The 24,356-nt window shown below is 37.1% G+C and overlaps 1 non-coding gene across 1 annotated transcript; it reads right to left on the bottom strand.

Moving 5' to 3' along the window:
- Positions 1 to 288: 288 nt before the first annotated feature.
- LOC141683525 (small nucleolar RNA R71) lies at positions 289 to 395 on the bottom strand. Its single transcript, XR_012560344.1, has one exon. It is a non-coding gene; the product is annotated as a small nucleolar RNA R71 (small nucleolar RNA).
- Positions 396 to 24,356: the final 23,961 nt, after the last annotated feature.

The raw sequence follows: 24,356 nt of genomic DNA, 5'->3' as shown, positions 1-24,356 counted from the left end.
AACTTTGAAATTAAGTCGGGCACTATTCAGATGGTACAGGATTCTGTTTCTTTTGGAGGTACTGCGACTGAAGACCCCAACATGCACATAAGGAATTTTGTCGAGATCTGCAGTACTTTCAAATATAATGGTATGACTGATGAGGCTATCAAGCTGAGGCTTTTCCCATTCTCACTGAGGGATAAAGCTAAGGACTGGTTACATTCTAAACCAGCTGGGTCTATCACTACTTGGAAAGATCTTGCGCAAAAGTTTCTGGTGAAGTTTTATCCAATGGCGAAGACTGCTGCTATGAGGAGTGCTCTTACTCAGTTTGCGCAGCAACCTACAGAATCTATGTGCGAAGCTTGGGAGCGCTACAAGGAGATGTTGAGAAAGTGTCCACATCATGGAATGCCTGATTGGATGGTGATCACTGGTTTCTATAATGGTTTGGGGGCCCAATCTCGGCCCATGCTCGATGCAGCAGCTGGAGGCGCCTTGTGGGCCAAAAGCTATACGGAGGCTTTAATCTTATTGAGACTATGGCTGCAAATGAGCATCAAAACCCAACTCAAAGGATGATCCCTGGGAAGGTAGCAGGTATTTTGGAAGTTGATGCAGCTACAGCTATTGCAGCGCAGCTCCAAGCGTTGTCTATGAAGGTCGATTCTCTAGCCACCTATGGAGTCAATCAGATAGCTATGGTCTGTGAGCTTTATGCAGGTTCTCATGCTACAGATCAGTGTTCTCTTGTTAACGAATCTGTTCAAAATGTGAACAATTATCAGCGACCACAGTAGCCTGTGCCAGCTACTTATCATCCTAACAACAGAAATCATCCAAACTTCAGCTGGAGAAATAGTCAGAATGCTGTTCAGCAACCGTATCAGCAAGGCGTAAGTAAACAGTTCAATCCATCTGGATTCCATCACCCACATCAGTATGCTCAAAGGTAATTATATCCTCAACAAGGAGGTGCAGCTCCACCCTCTAGTGCTGATTTTGAGGAACTTAAGCTGTTGTGCAAAAGTCAGGCGGTCTCTATCAAGACCTTGGAAAATCAAATCGATCAAATAGCCAATGCAGTGCTCAATCATCAACCTGGCACACTTCTCAGTGATACTGAAGTGCCAGGCAGGAAGGAAGCTAAAGAGCAAGTCAAGGCTATTACCTTACGGTCTGGGAAAGTTGCTGAGGCTGAAAAAGCAAAAGTAGGAGAAGCTGAAGTTGGTGATGAAGAAGCTAAGCAAAAGGAGAAAGCGACGGAACCAAGGAAGACTACTGTTGAACACACTCTGCCTGAGGGTAATACATGGGAGAAACAACTCTATCCTCCACCACCTTTCCCTAAGAGATTGCAACAACAAAAGCTGGATAAGCAGTTTGGTAAGTTTCTGGAGGTGTTCAAGAAACTTCACATCAACATACCTTTCACTGAGGCTCTGAAGCAAATGCCTAGTTATGCGAAGTTTATGAAGAGTATTCTTTCAAGGAAGGTGAAATTGGATGATCTTGAGACCGTTGCTCTAACGGAAGAATGCAGTGCTGTGCTGCAGTAAAAGTTACCTCCAAAGCTTAAAGATTCGGGTAGCTTCACCATTCCTTGCACCATTGGCAAGTTGTCTTTTGACAAGTGCCTTTGTGATTTGGGAGCAAGCATCAATCTGATGCCGTTGTCGATCTTTAAAAAGTTGAATTTGCCTGATCCAAAGCCCACCTACATGTCTCTACAATTGGCTGATCGTTCTATTACATACCCATGAGGCATAGTGGAGGATGTACTAGTAAAGGTGGATAAGGTCTTCTTTCCTGCAGACTTTGTTATTCTGGATTTCAAGGAAGATAAGAAGATTCTCATAATCTTGGGGAGACCTTTCTTGGCTACATGCCGTACCTTGATAGATGTGCAGAAAGGTGAACTTACTATGCGGGTACAGGATCAGGATGTGACATTCAATGTATTCAAAGCGATGAAATTCCCTACAGAAGACGAGGAAGTGCTTAAAAGTGGATTTGATTGATTCTACGGTTACTTCAGAACTTGATCATATGCTAATGTCTGATGCATTAGAGAAGGCCTTAGTGGGGGATTTTGACAGTGATGATGAGGATGGCAATGAGCAACTACAATATCTAAATGCTTCTCCTTGGAGGCGAAAGCTAGACATGCCATTTGAATCTCTTGGTACTTCTGACCTCAAAAATGTTGAAGGAAGGCTTAAACCATCTATTGAGGAAGCACCTATCTTGGAGCTTAAACCATTGCCTGAACACTTGAGGTATGCTTTTTTAGGTGATGCATCTACTTTACCTGTCATTATTGCATCTAACCTTTCAGGTAGTGAGGAGGATAAGCTTTTAAGGATCTTGAGAGAATTCAAATCGGCTATCGAATGGACTATAGCAGACATCAAAGCGATCAGCCCTTCATACTACATGCATAAGATTCTGCTAGAGGAGGGTAGTAAGCCGACTGTTGAGCAACAGCGCAGACTTAATCCTATCATGAAAGAAGTGGTGAAGAAAGAAATTCTGAAGTGGCTGGATGCAGGAATCATTTATCCTATTTCTGACAGTTCTTGGGTGAGCCCTGTGCAATGTGTACCTAAGAAAGGAGGTATTACTGTGATAGAAAATGAGAAGAACAAGCTGTAAGTCATATGTCATAGGCCTATTTGTATATTCGAGGATTCAACTCAACTCAAATAAGAATGTAATAAGTAAATAGTGGATCGACCATCAGAGAGATCTCGCAAAGTAACATCTGTCAGAGGATTCAGAAACAAGGTTCATCTACAGACTTGAGGAGTTAATTCACTGGAAGAAGTTCAAGAAATTGATCAAGCCTCAGTGATGCAAATCAAGATTGTGGATTTAATCAAGTGACAGAGATCTCGTCAGAGTATCATTAATTACAAGGATTTAATCTGAAGAAAATCAGAGTATCAAAGTCAAGACATGAAGAAACGTCACAGAAGTTAGTCACTCATGAACCAGACAGTACATCGAGTGTCAACGTTGAATTGGTGGAATTGATTCATAATTTTCAGTGATTTTCAGAAGATTTACAGAAGAATGGATGCTGCTCAAGATTAGTATTAATTCTCTATTAATTAATTAATTCATATAATTTAATTAAGAAAATAAATTATATCTGCAAAGATTAATTTATTTGATTAATTGAATTAATTGATTAATTAATTCTGAATTAATATTAAGAATTTTCAGAATTTAAATTGGTTTAAAAATCTGTTTTAATTCAATAAGACAACTGATTGTATTAGTATGACAATCGGTATGACAATCAATAGTCATACCGAAAGTCATGCTAATTCAAAAGGATTGTCTTACCAGAATTATTATAGGATTTAAATCTATTTATTTTCAGCAAAAACAATCTGTTTGAACTACTATGACAATCGGTATGACAATTCATTGTCATACCGAAAGTCTTGCTAGTTCATTCTGATTGTCTTGCTAGTTCTAAAAGATAGTCCTACCGAAAGTCTTGCTGAGCCAAAGAGATTGTCATGCCAGTTCATTTTCATTCGGTTGGTTGATAAAAGAAGCAGAAGTTGAACATTCATTTTAATAATCTAGAACACAAGTCAAAACAAGAACACAGCAGAAAAGAAAAAGAAGACAATATTTCATCCTTCATCTGCATACTTCAAGATCATAATTTCTAGTTTATAAAGTTAAATCCAATCAACTAGAAATCATTCTCTTGTTCTTGTGTAACAATCTAGCGGATCAAAATCCCTAGAACTTAATCTCAAATCGCGTTTAGCATTTGATTCTAATTATTGCAAAACTAGAAAAAGTTCATGTCGAATTTATTCTAAATTTGTGATAATTAATTTGAGATTAATTCCTTGTAATCGATACAGTTGTTGTAACACCTTTCAAGTTTAATAATATTCTTATTTAACTTGAATTTTGTTTCACATTTTTATTCCATATTTAATTCGATTATTTGGTATTGTTTGTATTCAACCCCCCTTCTACAAACACATTGAGACCTAACAATTGGTATCAGAGCCTTCTGATTAACGAACAAATCAAGATCCTAGACTTTTGTGATTTTTCAACTCCTTGAATTTTTATTCATTCCAAAATTCATAATGACTTCACAAAAAGTTGGAACCGTTAAAATTCCACAATTTGATAAAGAGAATTATATTATGTGGAAGAATAAGATGCTCTTGTTTTTATAAGTGGCAAATCCCAAATATTCAAACTTGTTAAAGAAGGGGATAAAAACTCCGATGGTTATTGAACCGGAGGTGATAGTAGATGATGTTGTGATCACCAAAGCCAGAACCTATCCTAAAGATCCTGAAGATTTTACTCCTGATGAAAAGGAAGAAGCCTCCTTGGATGCCAGCCTTCAATTAATTTTAATTGATTCCCTTGATCCCTTGATGAACAGACATGTGATGAACTGTAAAAATTCCAAACATACGTGGAAAACTATTGAGGTGATCAATGAAGGCACAGAGGAAGTTAGGGAGAACAAGTTGGAGATCCTAACCTCTGAGTATGAACATTTTAAATCAAATCCAGGAGAAGGAATTACTGAAGTGTTTGAGAGGTACAATGCGTTGATCAACAACCTGAACATCAATGGAAAATTTTATTCAATCAGGGAGGTCAACAAAAAGTTCCTTTTAACACTGCCAACTCATCTTGAACATAGAATCACTGCCATTAGAGAAGCTAGAGATCTGAGTGAGATTTCTTTGGACAGGCTCTATGGAGTGTTAAAAACCTATGAGTTGGAGCAGATTCAACAGAAGGAAGTATACGGGAAGGATAGAATGGTCAGCACATCTACTGCACTTGTAGCTGAAGGTCAGCAACAACAGCAATCTCAACAATTGGAGAGAATGGTACAGTGTTCCAAGGCTGAGGAAAATATGTTAGTAGCAGAATATGATCCTCCTACTACAAATCAATCAAGTGATGATTTTTATTCCTTGGAAGAGCTGGAGCAATTGAAAGACGAGTCAATGGCCCAAATTGTCATGAGATTCTCCCATGTCAGATTCAAGAGGAATCCCAAGCTTAAGTACAAGTCCAACTACAACAAATTCCAGAAAGGTGGATCTTCATCCTCTAACACCAGCAGTGGTGGATACAAAACAAGGATGGTTGATCGGAGCACCATTAGATGCTATAACTGCAATGATTTAGGACACTTTGCCACAGAATGTAGGAAGCCAAAGCAAGTAAGAAAGAACTCTGAAAGGGCTTATCTGGCAAAGGGAAGAAGCTGGGATGATACTGACAGTGAAGATGAAGAAGAAGGAAATCTTGCTCTTATGGCTATTGATGGAAAAGCTTCATCGTCAAGAATAGAGGTAAAACTTTCTGATGCTGAAATGGTTTATCATCTAAGAGGTAACTTAGATTGTGCACGTCGTGATAATGAACTGTTAAGTTTACAAATCACAGACCTTGAGAAAGAGGTCAATGAATTAAGACTTGTGCATATTAATCAAGACAAATTAAAAGAACAAGTATCTTTTCTAGAGAATAGAGTTGACTATTACAGAAAACTCAAAACTATTCTCAAAGACAAGATCACCGGTCTTGAGACTAAGGTTAGAGCCTACTTCAATTCTTGTTCGAAGGCTAAAGAGTTCTACAGTAAGCAAGCTGTTAATCAAACATCTGGAATAGGTTATGATTACAATGTTGCTATTGGAGAATTAGGCATAAACTCCCCTCCTCATGTCTGTGCTAAAGGGAGGGAAGTACCACATGTGCTTAAGGGTGTTGATGAACCCCTCTATAAACCATCAATTGCTGAACCATTTGATGCGACCTCTTCTGTTATTCAGGAAGAAATACGTGCTGAAGATCATGCTAATGAAAAGGTTGTTTCCAAGTCAAGTGTGTCGAAAGTTCCAGTCAAAGTTGTGAAAGCAACTGAGACTAACTCAGACACACATGAGTTGGATAACAAAAATGCCATGTCTGCCATGCATAAATTGCCTACTATTAATCACTCTCATAAAACATGTGGTGTTTCTAATTGTATGTCTTGTGCTTTTAATTTGATGTATGCTTATTTTAATGGTAAGCATGTTTCTAGTGATAAGACTACTCCTCGTCAGCATATGAATAATAAGAAGCATGATAGGTCTAAGACTGCTAGTCCTTCTAAGGCTAGAAAGGAGACATTTGTGCCTAAGCCTAAACAAAAATTTGTTAAGGCTGTTTACAAGGTCAAATGTTCAGTCATTGAGGATGTTGAGACCATTAAAATTAAAAATGTTGTTTTTCCTGACAAAGGACAATTCTACAAGTATGCCGGACCCAACCAAGTTTGGGTTCCGAAGAAGGTCTAATCCATTTATAGTGCAGGGCATTAAACAGGTGAAACCGGGAGTATGGATTCTTGACAGTGGATCATCAAGACATACGACCGGAGATAGAGCCCTGCTATCAAATGTGGATTGAGAAAGCTGGCCCCTTGTTACCTTTGGAGATAACAGCAAAGGTTTATCTGAGGGATATGGCTGTTTGCAAGCTGGATATGTTATCAGTAAAATTTTATATATTGTGCTAGGTTACTATCAGGAAGCAGTATCTAACATATAGCACCAGTGACGAGACTTGAGAATATTACGACATATCAGGCACCTGCTGCACATTACACTTGGAATTGGACTCTAGTAAGATGTGTACAAGTGTAATCCTGGTTGGTGAGTCAAAAGAGGAAGTCAGTGCACCACAGTTCATGGACTTTGTAGCTACAGATCTATTGGACTATGCAATCTCTTCTTCACAATCTCACTTCAGGTTGGTATGAACTAATGTACTACTCAAGCAATTGTCAAGGACATGGTATGGCACTCTAACTGAAGTTATAATTTTATATGAACTAGTAGAGTCGTCATATTTATAACTCTCTTATCACTAGGCACAAACATATTGTTTTATATGTGTAGACAGTTTTAGGAGAAAATCAAACTTCTTTCTACATTAATGATTTCTTATTTCATGTAAAATCCTTTGAAATCACTAGTGTACATCATCTCTCTCAAAAGATTAAATGTATAATTTTCATTCATTATATATCTTAAATACATTTTATCTCTCTATTGCCATATGTTCTGTGATACAGGTTCAGTCTCCAATGACTTTCTTTCATTGACAGTCATGAGGTTGAAAACCCACAACATCTATCCCAGACTGTAAAGACAAACACAGAAACATAACCAACCAACACTCTCTTACCACTAAATGTAGTATGAATGAGCGTGAGGGAGATAGTGCCTTAGTGCACCACATAAGGAAGGTTCTGTAGTCAACCCAATAGCTCTGTCTCCTACATAGATGAGTAGTATTTAAACCGAGACAACTGCTAGCCCCCATACATCTTCTCAAAAAGATGTAATGGCTGAAAAGGCACAAAAATAGTTACTAGATTCATTCTCTCAACAGGGTGCATCTATTGAAATTTGCCTGTCGGCCAGGGTATCCGATGTAGTGTCACCACCTCAAATATAAACAATTCTTGATACACAAGGAAAGGTTACACACACAAAGGATGAGTTGACGGAAACAAGAGTTTTGACCATTTTAAGGTCAGATCAGATTGTTCAAGGTTCGTTAATGGACCAATTGCCTTTACAGGTGTTAGGAGAGGATACCGATCCAAAAGCCATATGTCAGTGGTCAGTGTCTACCTCCCCAGGCTTAAATCCCCTGGATGCATCTGCGGATAGTGGATCTGACATAGGCACAGATCGACAACTTGTTGACAATGATTCAGATATTACCTGATAAGTCACAAGGAAATGTCTTCACAGACATTAGAAGGGAACTTTGATCTTTATGCTAAATTCGTTGGATCATTGTTTACCTTCCCAGAATTCAAATCTGGAACCCTAAAAGGGAAACTAGCAACTTGTAGATTATGACTCAGATTCATCTGACGAGTTTAACAAGGATGGGGATTTGTGAACTCTCATTGCACCACCTGTGACCTCCTTAAGGATGGCTAAGGTGATTTTCCTTGCAGGTACAGCTGGATTATGGAGCTATGAGAGAAAAATGATACACTTGTGAGAATGAGTGTAAACACGAGTGGAGAGAAGAGTGAAACTCATATGAGGTACACTAAACAGAATCACACACTCACAGTGAGGAAGAAAGAGAAACTTCTTATTATTTCTTTTTCAACCAAGTGAATATGAGAACTCCTTCAGACGACGGCATACATTCCTTCTTTAAGGGGGAGATAAAAGCTTAAGTAATAGTTTGGAGGATTCCTCAACTAAGGGGGAGAAATAGCAGGGAGAAAGAAAAAGATCAAACATGTACACTACACCACACCATTGTTGTTTGTAACTACGGATCCTATTGTACGGGAGAGGTGGTAAACACAAGGTGATTTTCTAGTAAGGGAAGAAGCTGTTTTCAAAAGGGGAGTACCATTGGTTTTTATCTGCGGATCCTATTGTACGGGAGAGGTGGTAAACGAAGGTGATCTTCTTTAATCAGTTGATTCTCATAGGGGGAGAAGCAAGAGAGATATGGGCTTCTCAATAGGAAATGTGGTTGTACAAATGAAAAGGTGATCTTCTTTAATCAGTTGATTCTCATAGGGGGAGAAGCAAGAGAGATATGGGCTTCTCAACAGGAAATGTGGTTGTACAAATGAAGATGGAACTACTAGAAAATATGTTCAGTCTAGAGGAACATCTTATTTGGAAGCTGGAAAATGTTATATTTATTCCAGAAACTTTTCTACTATTTACTTTGCATTTATGTTTATATCTTTTTCTTATTTGTTAGTTGAGTTATCCTCTAGGTATTTGTGTGTTATTGTCTAACAAACAAATAAGGGGAGATTGTAAGTCATATGTCATAGGCCTATTTGTATATTCGAGGATTCAACTCAACTCAAATAAGAATGTAATAAGTAAATAGTGGATCGACCGTCAGAGAGATCTCGCAAAGTAACATCTGTCAGAGGATTTAGAAACAAGGTTCATCTACAGACTTGAGGAGTTAATTCACTGGAAGAAGTTCAAGAAATTGATCAAGCCTCAGTAATGCAAATCAAGATTGTGGATTTAATCAAGTGACAGAGTTCTCGACAGTGTATCATTAATTACAAGGATTTAATCTGAAGAAAATCAGAGTATCAAAGTCAAGACATGAAGAAATGTCACGGAAGTTAGTCACTCATGAACCAGACAGTACATCGAGTGTCAACGTTGAAGTGGTGGAATTGATTCATAATTTTCAGTGATTTTCAGAAGATTTACAGAAGAATGGATGCTGCTCAAGATTAGTATTAATTCTCTATTAATTAATTAAGTCATATAATTTAATAAAGAAAATAAATTATATCTGCAAAGATTAAATTATTTGATTAATTGAATTAATTGATTAATTAATTCCGAATTAATATTAAGAATTTTCAGAATTTAAATTGGTTTAAAAATCTGTTTTAATTCAATAAGACAACTAATTGTATTAGTATGACAATCGGTATGACAATCAATAGTCATACCGAAAGTCATGCTAATTCAAAAGGATTATCTTACCAGAATTATTATAGGATTTAAATCTATTTATTTTCAGCAAAAACAATCTGTTTGAACTACTAAGACAATCGGTATGACAATTGATTGTCATACCGAAAGTCTTGCTAGTTCATTCTGATTGTCTTGCTAGTTCTAAAAGATAGTCCTACCGAAAGTCTTGCTGAGCCAAAGAGATTGTCATGCCAGTTCATTTTCATTCGGTTGGTTGATAAAAGAAGCAAAAGCTGAACATTCATTTTAATAATCCAGAACATAAGTCAAAATAAGAACACAACAGAAAAGAAAAAGAAGACAATATTTCATCCTTCATCTGCATACTTCAAGATCATAATTTCTAGTTTATAAAGTTAAATCCAATCAACTAGAAACCATTCTCGTGTTCTTGTGTAACAATCTAGCGGATCAAAATCCCTAGAACTTAATCTCAAATCGCGTTTAGCATTTGATTCTAATTATTTCAAAAATAGAAAAAGTTCATGTCGAATTTATTCTAAATTTGTGATAATTAATTTGAGATTAATTCCTTGTAATCGATACAGTTGTTGTAACACCTTTCAAGTTTAATAATATTCTTATTTAACTTGAATTTTGTTTCACATTTTTATTCCGCATTTAATTCAGTTATTTGGTATTGTTTGTATTCAACCCCCCCTTCTACAAACACATTGAGACCTAACACAAGCTCATCCCCACTCGAACAATCACAGGATGGAGGGTATGCATGGACTACAGAAAGTTGAACAAGGCCACGAGGAAGGATCACTTCCCTCTTCCGTTTATTGATCAGATGCTTGACAGGTTGGCCGGTCACGAGTATTATTGTCTTCTGGATGGTTATTCGGGGTATAATCAGATATGTATTGCACCAGAGGATCAAGAAAAGACTACCTTCACTTGTCCATTTGGCACGTTTGCTTTTCGCAGAGTTTCGTTTGGCTTATGTGGCGCACCGACCACTTTTCAGAGATGTATGATGGCTATATTCTCTGATATAATTGGAAATAATGTCGAAGTGTTCATGGACGACTTCTCCGTCTTTGGACATTCGTATGATGAATGTTTGAATAATCTTCGTGCAGTACTCAAAAGGTATGTGGAAACTAATTTGGTGCCTAATTGGGAAAAATGTCACTTTATTGTGCGTGAAGGCATTATTCTTGGGCATAAGGTCTCTAACAAGGGTCTTGAGGTGGACAAAGCCATGGTGGGAGTCATTGAAAATCTTCCACCACCTATTTCTGTGAAGGGAATCCGTAGTTTTCTTGGTCATGCGGGTTTTTATCGGCGTTTCATCAAAGACTTTTCAAAAATATCTAAGCTATTGTGCAATTTGCTCGAGAAGGATGTGCCTTTCAAATTTGATGATGAATGCTTGACGGCATTCGAGACTCTCAAGAAGAGTTTGATAACTGCACCAGTTATTACAGCACCTGATTGGACAGAGCCTTTTGAGATGATGTGTGATGCGAGTGATTATGCGGTGAGCGTGTGTTATTAGCGCGTGTTTTCGCCCTAACAACAAACTCCAACAGGAACTTTATGCATAGAAAACCAATAAATTGGCAAACTATCTAATGTAGACTTAATCAGAGACAACCTACCAGCTTGATTCAAACTGTCCCTCTTCCAGCTAGCCAACTTGTTCTTGAACTTGTCAATCAAAGGTTTCCAAAAAATGAATTTCCTAGGACTTAAGTCAATTTGACTACCTAAGTAATTAAGTGGCCAAAGCCCAACCTTACAACCAAGCTTATTAGCAAACAATTTCATCTCTTCACTAGATAAATGACAAGCAAATAACTTACTTTTTTGAAAGTTAATCTTCAATCCATAAATCAGCTGAAAACACTGTAACACCCTTTTAATACCAGACACTGAATTTAGATTTCCATTCAAGAACACAATTGTGTCATCAGCAAACTGTAAGTGGGACACAGTCCTTCCTTCTTTTCCAAAATTCAAACCCTCAAACATCCCTAACTCACATGCTTTCTGCAGCATTTTACTAAGCACTTCCCCAGCCAAATTGAATAGCATTGGAGACAAAGGGTCCCCTTGCCTAAGTCCATTTAAGATATTAAACTCCTTTGTAGGACTACCATTAACTAACGCTGAAATCTTAATTGTTTTGAACAAATTATCCATCCACTTGATCCACTTTTCCCCAACCCTAAACATTCCATAGTACTCAGAAGAAAGTTCCAGTTGATAGTGTCAAAAGCTTTCTCAAAGTCCAATTTCAGAATAAAGCCTCTATTCTTTAAAGATTGTAAAGAGTGATAAACTTCATTCACCAGCATGATACTCTCTGCAGCTTGTCTCCCTTTCACAAATCCATACTGATTCTCATCTATCAACTTATCATAGACTCTACTAAGCCTTTGTGCCAACACTTTTGTTAGAAGTTTGGTCGCACAGTTAATCAAACTGATTGGCCTAAAATCCTTAAGCAATATAGGCACCTTGACTTTAGGAACAAGTGCAATAAATGATGAATTACATCCCTGAGGAAGTATACCTAATTTTGAAAAAGTATCGAACCCTTCAAGAATCTTATCTTTGAGATATACCCAAAACTCCTTAATATACCTCATGTTCATCCCATCTGAACCTGAAGCTTTATCATTACTAAAAGATTTGAGGGACAATTCTATTTCTTCCACATAGAATACTTGCTCTAACTAAGCCACTTCCTCCACCTTCAATCTTGTACTTAGTAAGGAGCCCAAATGACAAATCTCCACTATTCCTTTATTATATATTCCTTTAAAATATTCAAAAAATATATTACTAATTTCCTTTGGATCACTCACCAACTTATCCTTCACTACAGTCTTCTCAATCCTATTCCTACACTTCCATTTGCAAATTACTTTATGGAAGAATTTAGATTTTTTGTCTCCTTGCAAATTCCATTGAATCCTTGGTTTCTGCCTTAACATAGAATCCCTATTCCTGAAACATACAGCCTAATCCCAAGAACATTTCAAAACTTCATTACCCCAGATATGGTTCTTGTCAAAATACTCCAGTTTTGACATCAACTCTTCAATTTGCAGATCAAGTTTATCTTTAGACTCTATACACCACTATTTTAATCCTAACTTGAATTGCTTTAATAGAACTTGGAAACTAACTCTAGATCCAGACTCCATGGATTGAATCCAAAGGCTTTCCATCTTCTTCCTAACCCCTTCATCCTTTAACCACCATTTAAAAGCCGTAAAAGGAACTGGACTTCCCTTACTTTACTTGGTAGACAACAAAATAGGCTTATGATCTGATATCATCCTATTGAGAGCATACCCTCCCCAATAGCCAACTGAAATCCAATTCCCATTCACCAAAAATCTATCCAACTTACTACATTTCCCATTAGGACCAAACCACGTGTAGTGATCATTGACCAAGCCTATATCACACAAGTTATTATCCTTAATGAAAGAACCAAAACCTTGCATATCCAGCCTCCTATAAGTGCAATTGGCACTTCTGCTTTTATCCTTAATGCTATTGAAATCCCCCCACTATACAGACCATGTCAGAATTAGAAATATTCAAGACAGCTGAGAGTTCTATCCATAACTGCTTTCTAAACTGCATACCCAAAGGGTCATATACATTAACTACATGAAATAATTCATCAGAAACTAAAATTCTAAAGTGTATCCATTTCCAGTTTTTACAAGAAGCCATTCCAACACTCTGAAAGCTTAGGTCATCCCAAGCCATTAACAACCCTCCTAACAAACCTTCTGAATTTTGAATCAGCCAACCAATCTGATCCTTAGCCCATAATGAACCCTCCCAAAATTTGTTCCAACTAGAATACTTAGTCTCATGTAAACACAATATGTTAGCATTTACCTCCTTAATCAAATCCTTAATCATCCTTCTTTTCACTGAGTTACCAACCCCCTACAATTCCATGACAAAATCTTAATAGTTTTAACTGACATAATGACCAATTTATACTACAACACAAATCCAATCCAAACCAACTGTCTACAGATCACCTCTTTGCAACTGCTCTGATACCTTTTTTAGAGCAACATCCCTATTTCTTAACATTATTAGTCCCATTAACTCTGCACACTCAAAAATTTCCCTAGCTACATCTTCCACTGACTCTTCTTCCTTTTCATTTATTGTGTCCATCTTCTCAACATTTTGGAAACAAGGTCCCAATCTTTTACTGCTCCTCAACCTACTTTTATGTCCTAGACCATATTTACATTTTAAATCAAAAGGATTTCTGCTTTTTTTCCTAAAAACTTTCCTAGGTCGACCCACTCCTTTCACCTTGAGATTAATCAATCCATTGCAAAGTGATCCCTGAGAAATTTCAACTGACTCCACAGATCCAGTACTAGTAGACTTCTCCACAGTCCCCTCCTGACAAGAAGAATTAGAACTTTGCTCTGAATCCCTTCTACATTGTAATGGCATCAATGTCCCATCCTTTACTAATTGCATTTCATCCTCCCTATCCAATTGATCTACTATTCTACTTTTTTGCTTAACTTCTGGCCCCAAAACTACCTGCTCTGGATCAAAACCCTTCCCCTGATCCTTTTCCTTTTGCACCTTAGTTGCATTGTCATTCCCTTTGTCCATGATCTCAACATTTTCCTCCAAGGTCCTTGATCCTCACTAATCCTATCAACACAGTCAGTTAGAACCAAATTCCTGCCAGCCAATGCATCATCCTTATTGACATTCACAACCACTTCTAAATCTGCGAGATCTGAAACTTGGACATCCTTACCACCCTTTTCAGCCAAATTTATATCTTTACTAGAGACACACATTGGCTCAATTCTATCTTTTAAGAATCCTAGATCTGTAACCTCAGTAAATCTTGCTGTATAAATTTTCCCCTTAACCAGGATATTCATTTTGTCATCAATTTTTTCATCTCTAATTGTGGAAACACACACAATTGGATCAAAAAATTCACTTTCACCATCCTTTTGACATGTCCTTGAAATCCAGTCTCCCATCCACCTTCAGTGTCCTTTTAAATTCTCCTCTAACCAGACATTCATAAGAATACCCTTAGTTTGAATCCAATCAGTTCTAGGATTGATTAAATCCTTTCCTTCAAAATTCCTCATGGAGCTAAACTATTTCTGATAAAACTTATCACCAAAATCTTCCCATTTTCTATCACTCATGTTAGCTAATAAAAATTTCTGAGTACTCAAACCAATCACATTTACCTTTTCCAAACCTTCTTGCTGTAGCTTATTCTGTAATGACCTAGTCGTCTCCTCAACTTTAGAAAAGACTACCTTTATTTCAAATAAGCCTTCCTCAACATCCTTATCAATTACCGCCTCAATGTATTCAAACATCTCTGTCCCTAAATCAGAGCCAGCTGTATGCTTAAAAGACTTTGAATTAGTTGAATCTTGCTTCATCACTTGCTTAACTGGCTCTAAAAACTTCCCTTTTTAATTCCATAACACACAACTATTATCATTCAACAGCATCTTGTCTCCTACAATATTACCCTTTCCTAATACCTTTCCATTCAGACTCATTCTAATCTTTGAGCACCAACCCCCTTTCTCTTTGACATTCAAGATAATTGTCCCTGCCTCCAATTCAGATTCCGTTTTAAGAAAACCTATTCTCCTACCTCTCTTATCCCTTTGTTTAGGTAAGATTATATCCAACACTTTCCCGGCTGACTTAAAACAATCACGTAACTCCCAAGCTTTAGCTTTTTCCGGAATATCATATAAGAAAATAGTGAAACTTTGTTTTACATTTACCTTGTACTTATGTTTTCTGTTCTGAACCAATTTCCAGTCCTCTTCCTTTTGATTACTATTCACTCTATCTTCAGCCTCTTAACTATTTGAGTCTCTAACACTTGAGCATATGTCTTGAATTTCAAAGAATCCTTATTAGTTAGATCTATTTTCTCTTTCTCTTTCCATTCCAATCCTCCTCTAAGCTTCAAACTTCTCCAATGGATTTGGTTAAGAGCTTCCATTACTGCTTGCTTATCCTCTTTAAAGAAACCCTCCCTGGTCTTCTTGTCCAAAATATCCTTATGCACCCAGATAAAATCCTTCAAAATTTATATCACGTCCACAAGCTTCCCTTTCTTCCCTCCGCTTTTTCTGCGTAACTTACCTAAACCTTTATTACCAACATCCCCAGCTCCAAAAGAATCATCCTGCACTGATTGAGCACCCTTGTTGATGGAGGATGCGATAGCACCTTTGAGAGAGCCGCATATCTATCTATTATTAATGTATCAATTATTTCTATTATATATATAAAAGATGAAATATTGAAAGTTTTGGTACGGTACATGTTTTTTGGTAGAGGCTGAATTTACTGAATTATCCTTATTTTACTTAAAAGTTTTATTAGCCTTAGTAATCGAATTATAATAAAAAAATAAATAAAAATCATTTTCAACTATAACACTTTACCTTTTTTTATTTCTCAAATAAAACAACTTCTCTAAATATCACGGAAAAGTTGATTTAATAAAATAGAATAATAATATTACAATCACTAACAACTACTAAATTACCTTTTTCAGCTACTTAATTGTTTATTTTATTTTATTTTTATTTTACTTAAAGACTTTGTTAAGCTTCTTGACATTAGCAATCCATAAATTCTAGACTGCTTTACAAGAACAACTTAGCTTCATAATCCTTATTAAGTTTTATTAGCCTTAGTAATCGAATTATAATAGAAAAAGAAATAAAAATCGTTTTCAACTATAACACGTTAGCTTTTTTTATTTCTCTCAATTAAACTTAGTAATGGAATTATGATATAAAAAATCATTTTCAACTATAACACGATACCTTTTTTTATTTATCTTAATTAAAACAACTTCACTAAATATCATGGATAAGTTTATTTAATAAAATAGAATAATAATATTATAACCACTAACAACTAATAGATTACCTTTTTCATCTACTTAATTATTTATTTATTCATAAATTTTTAACTGCTTTACGAGAAAAACTTAGCATCATAATTCTTATTAAGTTTTATTAGCCTTAGTAATCGAATTATAATATAAAAAAAATCATTTTCAACTATAACACGTTATTTTTTTATTTTTTTATCGTAGGTAACCCGCAGCCGCTACCCTTCGGGTGCACACAGGCTAAACCGTATGGGCTCACGTAGTAGCGTGCAAACCACGTGAACTAAGTTAAACCGCATTTAAGCGACATGCTCTAGCTCATGAGTTAAAAAATGGAATAATAATATTATAACCACTAATAACTTATAAATTACCTTTTTCAGCTACTTAATTGTTTATTTTTATTTAATTATTATTTTACTTAAAAACTTTGTTAACCTCCTTATCTTTAGCAATCCATAAATTCTTAACTACTTTACAAGAACTGCTTTACAAGTATAACTTAGCTTCATAATCCTTAGTACTCGACAAGAACAACAATTTCATCTTATTGTTTAAGACAATGCAAAAATCAACCATTCTTAAATCGTTGTAAAAGTCAAAACCATCTACAACTCTAACCAGTAGTTGTCGCGGTACAGATCTATGGTAAAAAATATTTGTTTTATATAATTTTTACTATTAATGTAAAGACAAATATACTTAAAGTAAGCATTATCATACAATTCAATTATATAAATAAAATAAAAAATTATTTGATTTTGAAAGTAAATTATCTATCTATATTATTATATTAAATACGAAACTTTATGGTCCTTCTTTCAATTACATAATTGCACTTTCTTAAAAAATTAATATTTTACTCAATTTCCCTTAATTTATATCTACCAATCATCTTTATAAATAAAATGCGTTGCCTTTTTTTTTTGAAACAAAAAGAAATTCCATTAAACCATTGAATCATACATGAGAGTCTCCAACACTATCAATGGAGGAGACGTGAGAATGTTTTGGCAATTCGACAAACAAGGTATTCTAGCCATGACATGGGCTGCTTTGTTTGCCTGCCTTTTAACAAAAGAAACAGAATAATCTAGTCTAGACCTGAGGATTTGTTTGCACTCGTCAATCAGGTGACCAATCTCAAGATAATTTGAATCAGCACGTTGAACAGCTTGGACTGTGAGAAGCGAGTCAGATTCGATGAGCACATTCTGGTAAGGCAAAGACTTGATCCAACATAAACCTTCATAAAGAGCAGTTATTTCAGCCTCCAAGACACTGCCTGCACCCGAGATACAAGCAACACGACCCAGAAGAAAATTACCCTCATGATCTCGAATAAGCATACCAGTAGAAAAATCATTTGCTCCAACAGAAATAGAGGCATCCATATTTAGTTTTACACTACCAGTAGGAGGTGGCAACCATTTTTGAATCACATGCTCAGTTCTGGGAATAGAAACTACCTGCATAGCTGATCTCTTTTTCTTCGCATTACGCCATTCAAGAAGAGAATTAGAACTCCTGTCCATGGCTACATTATGATTAACTGATTTATTTTCCCACACTTTTTTATTACGAAAAAACCAAATGCCCCACAAAACTCTGGCAATTCTTGTAACCTCAGTAGAGTTGGCATGGTTGATCTGATGCACAAGCCATTCTGAAACATCCTCCACGCTACTCATGTCGTATGCATCCCCTGTATACTCCCAACATTTCCTAGCAAAAGAACAGCTGAAAAATACATGCAGCAGCTCTTCAGTATCACCTTCACATAAAGGGCAAATAATAGGTAATACAACTCCTTTTGGAGCTAACCTTGTCCGAATAGGAATGTTATTCCTACTAAAACGCCATAGGAAGATTTTCATCTTGTGAGGAATCAACAATCTCCATAACTTCCTCCACCCTCCAGACTGGATAACATTATTGTTATTCCCAGTGGACTAACAATGAGATTTACAGAAGGGGGGTTGAATGTAAATCTCAAAACTTTTACAAGTTTTGAGCAGTTTGTAAGTCTAAGTGTTTGAGTGATCAAATGTGTGTGAATTGTTTGGAGCTGATGCAGACAGATATATATTCAAACATAAATGTAATGAACACAAAGAACTTAAAAACTTTTCTGGTGGATTTGTTGTTCCACCAGAGATGTGTTATTTCAGAAAATCTGTGATTCAAAATCAAATCACAGCTGCTTCCTAGTACAAACTAGATGATTTTCTCTCTTGATATTTCTAAACAGCTCAGGGAAAATTCACATCTAATTACTAGCTACTACTTGGTTTATATATCACCAAGTTTACAAGTGAAGACAAAGATAAAGTACAATAAGAAAATAGTTCTCCACTTGTTTCTATTCCATTTTTATCCAGTGTAATATGGAATTATCTGTTGACTTTCCATTTTGAACCAGACTAGAAACGGCTGCTTTTTCTGTTGTTCCTAAAATAGGCTACCACATCTCTGTCAATCCATGTGCCTCTGTCAGCTTTGTTAACTGTCACTATCAACTGCTATGAGACTGAGCATCCGTTGAAGCTTTCATCCGTTGATGGCTTTATCCGTTGATGCTCTAGCAGTTGAAGCTTTATCCGTTGAAGCACTTATCCGTTGATGGATATTATCCGTTGAAGCATTAGAGACATCCGTTGAAGCTTTGTTTCTTATCCGTTGAAGGTCTTCAATATCCGTTGACACTTCTTCACTTATACAAAATTACAAGGCATGAAATATTTATAATTAGCCCTCCTATTTGTACATCCATTAGTAGTCAACATGACTGATTATTTCCTAACAACATCTAAGAATTACAGCTTGAAACCAGAGAGTGAAATGTGCTACAATACCAAACTTATTGCTAAGTAAGGCTACTGCTTCAACGGATAGCCAAGATGGTCTTATCCGTTGAGGCTACAAACACTAGATTTCTACTTAAGTGTTTTGCTTAACTTATCATCAAACTAATACACATATTCCGAACAATCTCCCCCTATTTATGTCTACTAGAACTGTAGGCATAAATTTGGGTTTAGCTTGATGATAACAAAACACTTAACAAATATATAAACTGTAACAAAACAGAAATTCAAAAGTGCTACAAAAGTGTATATGCTGAGATGAAATTGAAGAAATACATTGTTTCCAAGGGTGCTCCTTTAGCCTGAGCAAATTTCTTTCTTTTCCTTTGATCCCTGGTTTTCTTTCCTAGCCTCCTGTCATTCTCTTCTATTTGAAGTTGAAGTTGTCTGTAGAATTCAGCTTCATCTTCTTCATTGATATCTAACTTAGATTGCATATCCTTGAGAGTTTCATTACTGGCAATCTTTAGCTGATCTTCAATTCTGAAAAATCTTCTGACTCCTTTGTTGTCTCTGAACTCCATCAACCAATGAGGTGATTTGTGAATTGTAATACCTCTCTCTTGAATGAGTAAAGTTCTAGGCAAGGCATTGGGCTCCCTCCAAGTTTTCCTTATGTTGGCAATCTTGTTGAGAATCTCAGTCCTGGCAGTCCTGGTAAAGCCAGAATCCTTTTGTATGGCTGAGTAGACTCTAATCAAGGTAGAGTAGCCTTCATTCAGAATTCTGTGAAGAGGCCATGTTCTTTCCCCAGCTCCTTTGTATTTGAACACTAGTCTTTCTGGTAGCTGTCTGTAGGCAGCTATTCCCCTTACATCCTCCAGCTCATCCAGATAGAGTTCAATGTCTGAAAATTCTTTTATGTCACAGATGTGAACATAATCATCTTTAGAGGTTTGAGGTTTAGGCTTAGGCTTTTGCGTGAATTTGATTGAGGCTTTAGAGGGTGTTGATTTGATTCTTCTTTTCTGCTTCTTTGATGGTGTAAAAGAGGTTAGGAAGGTGGGCAATTTGATGGTGTCCCAATCAATTGGTTCCTCCTTAGGAATGATTGGTTCACCATGAATGTTTATGAAGGGGTCAGGCACAATGGGTTCAGGAATAGAGGGTAGTGGTTTGGATATTGATTGGTTTTCTTCAGTCTCATCTACCATCTTTCTCTTTGCATTGACCTTCTTTCTATTCCCTTTCTGCCATTCTTCCTTACTTCTTTCCTCCATCTCAGTACCAACCATGTCCCCCATAGCTCTATCTTCACCTTTGTCTTTAATTTCTTTCCGTTCTTCAGCCTGACTTAACTTTAGCTATTTTTCAAGCTTTGCTTGTGCTCTTTTGTTAGCCTTTAGCTGTTTGGCTTCTTCCTTCAACCTCTTGGTTTCTTCCCTCTTGGCTATTGAGAATTTGGGATGTCCTTGCATCACATAGATGCTCTTTCCCTCTCTAAAGATAACAGCCATGTTCCTCCTTACAGCCTCATCCATGTTCTCTTTGAGCTTTATGATACTTCTACCCAAAAGCTTGTCTTCATCAGGCTTTGGAAGAGGAAAATCCACTCCTTTCATTTGAGCAAGGCTTAGAGGATTCTTTGTAGAGTCCTTGTTGAAGCTGTTGTTGGGCTTGAGAACCATAGGTTGCAGATCTTTGGAAGAAGTTTCTCCATCCTTATGCCTCCCTACTGGCTTGAGTTCCATAATAATTGATTCCACTTTTGTGCTATGCTTCACAGATTGTGATTGAGAAGTTGTAGAACCAAATATTAGTTGCATCTTTTCATCAATCTTCTTCCTTTGCTCTTTGACTTGCAATTCAGCTGCTGCTATCTGGATTAGATCAATTCTATCTAGCTTTCCTTTGACTTGAATTGGTGGAGAAGTTGTGATGACAGGAACTAGCACTTGAGAAATCTGAACTGTTGTAGATGGCTCTCCTTCCCCTTCCCTTTTATTCTCCCCCTTTTTGTTATCATCAAGGGTAGGGGTCAAGCCTTGTGCTTTTGCCAGCTGCATGAGTAGATTTGTTTGAGTTTGTTGATTCTGAAGAATGGTGACTATAGAGTCTTCAATGATTTGAACCCTATCTTCCAATCTGGCCAGCCTCTTGTCAGCATCAGATGCTTTCCTCAGTCTCCCCAACAAATCTTGCATAGTACCATAGGGTATAACTGAATCCAATTTCTCAGCATTGTAGGATTTCAGATCAGCAATGTCCTGCTTGAGCTCATCCACACTTAGATTTTGCTGGTAATGCTGCAACTGCAAGAGATGCAGAGATTCCAGATGAGCTTGAAGAATTGCCTTGGTACCAGCATCTTGAGTCTCCTGAAAGGCCTTCTGAATTGTCATGACTTGTCTGACCAAAGTGATACCAAATTCTCCTGGTGTTGGTGATTTGGCCAGTGCCCATTCAGGAAGAGCAGGAGCATAACTTGGGCCTTCTACTCCCCCTAAGTTCATGCTCTTATTCAAAGAATTAGAGTCATCATCATTAGAATTTACTCCAAATTCTTCAGATGGCTTACCAGCTTGAGAAGGCAGCCTGTTGATAGCAGCTTTGTCTCTGAGAAGAGATTCTGAAGTGTGTACAATGTGTAGTGTCTATTCTGCCTCCACATTGCCCTGAGCAGCCAAAAATTGAAAGGCTGAAACAGGGTGAGTAAAAGTGTCAGCATCCAAGGAAATGTTATCAATGACAGCTTTGTAATGTTGCTGAAATTGTCTTTCCTTATCTGCATCATCCACTTTCATTAACTCACTAGCAATGGTTGGATCCACCCTTATAGCTTCTGTACCTGCCTTTCTCTCAATTTCTCTCTGTTCTTGCATCAGGGGCTCCCCCTGGCTCACACACACCCTCACACCCTCACCTTCACCTTCTAAGGTGGCACTCCTCTCACTTACTTTTGCCATGCTGGAAGAAATAGCATGCATTTGGTGACTCTCAACCTCTCCTTTTGCCTGGGAGCAACCCAGCCTCTCACTCAAAAAATCACTCCCTTCCCTCAAACCTAAAAGTGATTGTACAGTTGCCATGTCCTCTACAGTTGGAATTGTTTCTGTTAAGTGTGTAGAGGCCATCAACGGATAGGGAGTATCCGTTGAAGTAGAAACTGATGGTATCAACGGATAACTGCTGTTTAGCTTATCCGTTGAAGAACAACCACTTGTCAACGGATGAGAGATATCCGTTGAAGAAGGAAATGATGTGGAGATAGAAAGTGACATAATTGTTGAATCTGTGTGGATTGATTTTAGGTGAGGTAACACAGAATCTTCAACTACATCCGAAAGAATTGGCTGATGATCCAACAAATCATCAAAAGGATGATGATCATCAGGTTTTGAGTGGGGCTCCTCCCTGAGTTTTAATGAGGGAGAATCAGGAATTGATGTGAATATCATGTCCACATCCAGAGAGGGTGTTGGAGAGCTTGATGAATGGTGTGTTTCTATATTAAGAGAATGGGGCTGTGATTCCATATTTGCTGGAATCACATCAAGCTGAATTTGAGAAGGCACAGATACTGGTGGATGTATCTGTGCTGTGTGTGTCCCTTGTGTGGAAACTAGGGTTTTAGCCTTCTTCTTCCTTGAAAAGGCTTTAATTGTTGAATGTGTAGCTTCAGTGTCCCTCCCTCTTTTGTTCTGTGTCCCTGGTTGGGGACTATTTTCAATAGTTACATCCTTTTGGGAGGATGCAACTAGGGATGTGTTGGACTCCTTTTGAACCACCACAGTCTTTTGAGAGACTGTGGCTTGGCTGGTTTGGGTACCACTCACCTCTCCCACCTTATCCTGGGGGGCTTTTTGATGTTCACCCCTCCCCTCACCACTCACACCTTGTTCACTCCCTTCAAGGTTTATGGTAGTTGTTACAACTGTTGTCTTTTGATAAACAACAGAGGTAGGTTTCTTTGACTTGACTTTGGAAACTTTAGATTTGGTGGCTTTGGTAGGAGCCTGTTTGGACAAAGACACAAGTTCCATAGCCACACTAGAAGGCAAAGAAACATTGGGGTTGGAAATAGTAGGAGTTATAGAAATATTTACCTCACTTACATGTGGTGCATTCATGATTGGCAAGTATACCAATGGCACCTGGCTGTTGAGGTTCATTCTCAAAAGGTCTACAAGGACCCTTTTCTCTTGTGCCCGGCATTTGAGTTTATTATTCTCATTGGATATAACCAAAACTTTAGCAACATGGTTAGCCAATAACATAAAGAATCTAGCAAAGTAGATGTTATGTGGTCTATTAGCTTTGTTGCCTAATCTGGAACCTAATTCTAGCATAACACAGTTGCTAAAATTAAAGTACCTATCAGAAACTAGCATATAGAGCATATTAACAAGAGATGAAGTGATAGCATCAAAATTGCTAATCTTCCCAGAGAAAACCTTAATAAAGGCATCTCCAAGAAAACTCCATTCTTTCCTAAGGCCTTTCCTTCTAATACTACCTAAACTAGCAGAATCAAAAGCATAGCCTATGGAATCTAGCATTGCAGAGACATCTTTATCAGTATGTGGTGTCATGACATTATTCTCAGGCAACTTAAAGCAAGATTGTATATCATCACAATTAATGCAATAGTCCTTACCTTTGAGAGAGAAGGCAATAGTCATATATGTGGAGTTGAACTCTGCAGTTGTCCAAATTTCCTCAATCACTTCACAGTAGATGGTTGGGGCTTCCAGCATTGCATAGCTCAGTTTGCAGTTCTTGATGAAGTCCATCATCTTGTGATAATCAGAATGGGCTTCATTCTTTTCAACCAAGACTATGAGATTATTCTTTTCATAAACAAATCCTGTTTGAGACATAATTTTGACTACTGGGGCCATTGTTGTGAGTAGAGGTTGCAGAGAAAAACTTGAGAATTGAGAGAGAAAGAGAATGATAATTGCAAGAAAGCGTAAAGTGAAAATAAGAATTCAATTGGGCTTTTATACTTTCTTGAATTAAAACATAAATAAAATAATTAAATGATACTTTTAAGTAAGTGACAGCCGTTCAGGAATAAATAAAACT

This window comes from Apium graveolens, chromosome 1 (assembly GCF_009905375.1).
Source record: "Apium graveolens cultivar Ventura chromosome 1, ASM990537v1, whole genome shotgun sequence".
Lineage (NCBI taxonomy): Eukaryota > Viridiplantae > Streptophyta > Magnoliopsida > Apiales > Apiaceae > Apium > Apium graveolens.
Note: the sequence above shows the minus strand (reverse complement) of the source record. Positions and strands in the feature narration are given on the sequence as shown.